This window comes from Triticum urartu, chromosome 4A (assembly GCF_056163025.1).
Source record: "Triticum urartu cultivar PI428250 chromosome 4A, HENAU_Tu73, whole genome shotgun sequence".
NCBI classification, from domain to species: Eukaryota; Viridiplantae; Streptophyta; class Magnoliopsida; order Poales; family Poaceae; genus Triticum; species Triticum urartu.
In genome coordinates this window covers 129,447,013-129,453,012 of record NC_141876.1, presented here as the reverse complement: position 1 = coordinate 129,453,012, position 6,000 = coordinate 129,447,013, and positions in this window count along the sequence as shown.

Below are 6,000 nucleotides of genomic sequence, written 5' to 3'. Positions count from 1 at the left end.
GACCCCGCCTCTGGGTCACCTCCACTTCTGAGCCGCCTCTGGTGTGAGCCATTTCCATAGCCACCATCATATCGCCTCCGCGATGAGCCGCCGTGGCGCGTTGACCCACCCGCCGCTTTATCATCGTCATCACCGCGACCTCTTTGGACCGCCGTGTGGCTTTATCCTGAGTCGCCATCACGGTGACTCGCTGCGACCCCCGCGGCCTCACCTCACTTCAGCTGCGATGCGCCCTCGCCTCCGGTGCGTTGAGCCGCCTGCTCCGGTGCATCCGTGCCTCCTACTGCCGTCCGTGTGTGCTGGATCGGCCGCCTCTCGCGCCACCGCACCTGTTTGAAGTCGTCGCGGTCCTTTGTCAAGTCGCCGGCGTGCCACTTCGTCAATTCTGGGTTGCTTTACTCATCCACTGCGGTCCTCCGTTGAGTCGCCGACACTGACCATCCGAGCCGCCGTGCCTACATTATATCGCCATGGCCACGGCCGTAGCTCATCTCGTCGGCATCACTTCCGATCTTCATCGACCTACCACTACACCAAGCCGCCACTGTCAGCTACTGCCGTCACCCCCACGTGGCCTCCGCTGAGCCATCGCGGGCCCGTCTCAACCGCTGTCGCATGACTATCCGAGCCACTATCGGCCTTGTTCTGTCTCACCTTCAACCTGCCTTCCTCCACCTACGCTGCCGGAGCTTCACATCACCTCAATTCGCCTTTGCAGCCCTGCGCTAAGTCGCCGGTTCTATTGTTTGAGCCGCCACCTTGGTTATGGCCAGCCCAGAGTCGCCTTGCCTTTGCGGCCTCGCCCTTGCACTGCTCAGAGTTGCCATCGCGCCTCCGCCTCGCCGGCGAACCATTGGCTGCCTCTGTCGCACTCGATTGAGTCGCCGCCACTGTGAGCCGCCGTCTGCGAGACCTCCCCATGTTTTGAATCGCCACACCTAGAGTCACCGGCCGGCTCTGCCTCACCTTGCCTCAGAGCTGCTGCCCCGGTCGCCCGCGCTTGAAAGGGGACGTGGGGAGCCGCAAAAAAAATGGTCAACATGACTCGGAGGATCCCTTCTGAGCCGCCTGGTGCCGCGTTTTAAGCCACCACTTCTGTCTATCATTGCTGCAACCCTACGACTGATAATTCTTGATAAAACATATCAGATGAAATCCATCCTGTCAAGTTTCTATTGATACATTTTTTATTTTTCTTCGAGAACAATTACTCTCGTTTGTGCAAATTCTCATGCAGAATTCATAATTGCAAAGGAGACCATCAAACTATGGCCCTTGCCTACATCGGATGGATCAATGGACATGGTCATTTATAACCCGTCGAGATTCAACATATTTTAGCAATTTGCTGTTCAACTATATGCCGGTTCATATCACGGTCAAGTATGGAGAGTCTCAAACCCACTCCTCGAGTAGTCTTAAGACTCGGGGGCTACGATGACATGACTCAGTAAATGTTGCCAGTTTGAGCAGATTCAAAGAACTCCGGGTCATTGGAGGGAAGATAACCCAGTCCCGAAGGCTATTGCTATATTGATGAAAATTAAGGGGCCGTCGGAAAATTTACGGCTTAAAATAAAGGATCCTTGTTTAAAATCCGGCTCAAGAGAAATCTGTCTCTCACAAAGCTTTGAAGCTCTCAATATCCGGTTTAAAATTCCGGTTTAAAAAGAATCCATTTCTCGTAAAGTTTGAGTTCTCAGGAAAAATTAAAGGTTGCCAAAGAGAACCTGCTGCCATGATGCGCGGTTCAAACATGGGTATCCTGCCTTATTGGCTTATCATATCATTGGTCACTTGGAGGCTTCCTGCTCATTGAGCATAGCTATGACTACCCTCTTGATCCGGCTATCAAGCCAATATTATCATTTCATAAGAGCATAGCTCTGGTTACTCCGGTAATCCGGCTATCAAGTCAATATTATCATTTCATAAGAGCATAGCTCTGATTACCTTGGTAATTTGTCTATCAAGCCAATATTATAACTTCATATGAGCATAGCTCTGACCTACTTGGAGGCTTAATGCCCGGGTTAAAGGGACCAAGTCTGTTGCACAGCACAATTCAAACATAGGTACCCGACCTTGATGGTTCAAAATACACCCTTAGGGGCTCCCTGATTCATAGAACATAGCTTTGATAACCCCTTCTTGGTTTGAAACGCCAGTATATTTTGGATTGCACCATTGGAATCATGCGCTTATAAATTATTGGATATGGCAATGTAAGCCGGCAGTATGAGCCAATTCTACAATTGTTGATTTTTACAAAGGCTATAAGCCACCGGGTTGCAAAATCCCGGATTACAATGGATGCGTATTAAGTCGCCATCGGCCAAGAGCCGTCGGGTATTTAAACTCCGGGTTTACTTGTCAACAGATAAGGTATTCGAATCTTTAATAGCCAAACTTAGCTCGATTTTCATTATATATTGAATGATTGAGGTTTTCATACCGGATTATATTATTCAAATCTTGAATAGCCAACATGGTTGGATTTTTATTATGGTTATCAATAGCCAGTATTATGGTTGAGGTTTTCAAAATTTCTTCAGCGCAATGGCTATTATTTCTTTATTAATGGATATGATTTAGTCTGCAATGGAAGGAATAGCCCCGAGTCGCTGCAGGCTTACGACCCGGCACTATTCAGATTGAGATTACATCAAATACGCAAGTCCCATATCACTGCCAGCATGCACCATGTCACTTGGGGGCTACCAATTGCTCTTGTCAAGAATTCAAGGTACAGAAACCTTAATCCATTATATTGAAGGGTCCACTGCTCACTTGGTAGAGTACAAAGCTCTTAAACTTTATGGACATGGGTTCGAGCCTCATGGTGGGGGTTACATCATATGATGTTATTTTCAATGAAGTATATATAAAGTCCCAGCTCAGTATTATCTTACTGAGCCGGCCCTTGGAAGCTACACATCACTGCTCAAGTCTACATGATCATATTTACAAAGTCCCTGCTCATTATTGCATAATGACCCAGCCCTTGGGGGCTACACTGGTTGAAGTTTTTATGAGCATAAGGCAATTACAAGTCCCAGGTTGCTGCAAGCATGACAACCCGACACTTGGGGGCTACATATGTGGAATATTCAATTTTGACTAGTGACTGAGATGAACAACTTGGATTTCTTCAAGGTTGCAATATTTATATTGAAGCAAGTCTTATAGCTATCACTATGTTCCCCTCTTAAGACTTGGGGCTACAGGTAGTATGAATATAAGGAAGGTATGCCTTCCTCATTTCAGTTATGAGTGAACGAGGTCTCATATTTTTTGATGAAGAAGTTTGCAAAGGTTATCTCCTCCGGGTTATTCAGACAACTTAACATCATATGGATTTTTTCATCAACGTCAGAAGTATTGAAAATTGGCACAACATCAGACGAATTTTATCAAGTCAAGGCAATTGAAGATAATAAGGGTTATTTTTCTCCAAGGAGCCAACATCAGTTTATTGATATGACAGAGATTCAGAATTTTCAGGAGCTGGTTAACTGATATTTATTGAGTGAACTGGTCCTTTTTACATATTCTTATTTTAAGTTTTTAGCATGAATAAATTCAAAGCTAAACTGGGGGCTAATGTTGGGGATATTCCCCACGACCAAGACCCGGCTCATAAGGATAAGCCTCCCTGAGGCTTATAAGTCATCTCAGATGCTAGCCCGGCTGGTGAGACCCGACAGACAGTTGTAAGCCGGCAGATAATCTTTAACCCGGCGGATAGTTGTAAGCCGGCAGACAGTTAAAACCCGGCAGATACTTTTAACTCGGTAGATGGTTATGACCCGGCAGATAGTTATAACCCGGCAGACAGAGTCGCCTAGGGTTAATAAGCCCGAGACGTTAAGAAGCCCATGGAGAGAAGCCCGGGATGAGAAGTCAGAATAGTTTAAGTATTAATCCGACTAGGACTCTACATGTAACCTGCCCCTTCAACTTATATAAGGGGGCCGGGCGCCTCGAGAGGGTCAGGTTTTTAGACGTCTCAATAGACAAGTTAGGTTTAGACAGACAAGTCAACAACTCTCAAGATTGAGCACCCTTGTAATCGTGATCATGATCAATATCAATGAAGCAGGATGTAGGCTTTTACCTCCACCATGAGGGGTCGAACCTGGGTAAAACCTCGCGTCTCTCGTCCCACTCAACCCCTCTCAAGCTACCACATAGATGCGTTGGCCTCATGACTAAGTCCTTTTCATATGGACATCTGCCGTGACAATTCCACGACAGTACCCATCTTTTACTTCCTGTTATTTGGATTAAATAAAGCAAAAATAGTATTTTCTGTCTGTTTTCTGAATTATCCATGCAATAAAAATGTCCCGAAAATAAAAGTTCTCCAAATGCCTTAAAAATTTGATATGATTTTTTATATAATATTTAATAATTTCTGGTGCAAAGAACACACCAGGGGGCCTCACCAGCTGGCCACAAGGGTGGAGGGTGCGCCCACTCCCGAGGCGCGCCCCTGACCTTGTGGGCCCCGTGTGGCCCATCCACTTATGCCAGCACCCATCCACTACTGCTTTCTCTAGAAAAAAAATCACTCCATTGCTCAAACTTGTGTTCTTGCTCATCTTACTGCCATTTTCGATCTCCTTGCTCAAAGCTCCATTCACAAAACTGCTTTGGGGGATTGATATTCGGTATGTGACTCCCCCATTGTTCCAATTAGTTTTTGTTTTAGTGCTTTATTCATTGCAAAGTTTTGCTTCTATGGTGACCTTGTTCTTGAGCTTGCATGTCAAATTTATATGGTCCAAAGTAGTTTTGATGCATGATATATCCTCTAGGCACTTGTAGGAGTAGTTGCTATCAATTTTGTTGAGTTTGGTTCACTTTTATCTTGAGTCACTAAAAATTTCAGAGGAGGAAAATTTCAGAGGAGATTGTTGAGAGGTTTCTCAAGCCCTTGTTCGAAGGAAAATGAAAATGAGGAGAAGGAAAAGCCCAAGTATTATCTTCCTCGTGCCGTGGAGATTTGGCCTTGTGAATGGCCATGTGATGCATTCTTACAAGCACCCGGGATTTATGATGATTTCTATTATTTGGCTGGGAATGCAGGCATCGCCGACTTCCTCCTCGACTGTGTAATCAGTATCTCCTACTCACTAATACTTTCATGCAAAATTTTCACTTTCATGCTAGGAAATCACCACCCACGGTAGACTTTCACTTATATGATGAGTACAAAGAAATGACGCTTTATGACTTTTGTGAGGTTTGTGAAGGAAATATGCCCTAGAGGCAATAATAAAGTTGTTATTTTATATTTCCTTACCCATGATAAATGTTTATTATTCATGCTAGAATTGTATTGATCGGAAACCTAAATACATGTGTGAATACATAGACAAACACTGTGTCCCTAGTGAGCGTCTACTTGACTAGCTCATTGATCAAAGATGGTTAAGGTTTCCTAACCATGGACATGAGTTGTCATTTGATAGCGGGATCACATCATTAGAAGAATGATGTGATGAACAAGACCCATTCGTTAGCTTAGCATTATGATCGTTTAGTTTTATTGCTATTGCTTTCTTCATGTCAAATACATATTCCTTCAACTATGAGATCATGCAACTCCTGAATACCAGAGGAATAGCTTGTGTGCTATCAAATGTCACAATGTAATTGGGTGATTATAAAGATGCTCTACAGGTATCTCCGAAGGTGTTTTGTTGGGTTGGCGTGAATCGAGATTAGGATTTGTCACTCCGAGTATCGAAAAGGTATCTCTGAGCCCTCTCGGTAATACACATCATAAGCTTGCAAGCAAACGACTAAAGAGTTAGTCACGAGGTGATGTATTACGGAACGAGTAAAGAGACTTGCTGGTAACGAGATTTAACTAGGTATGAAGATACCGAGGATTGAATCTCGGGCAAGTAACATGCCGATGAACAAAGGGAATTATGCATGTTGTCATAAGGTTCGACTGATAAAGTGTTGGGGAACGTAGTAATTTCAAAA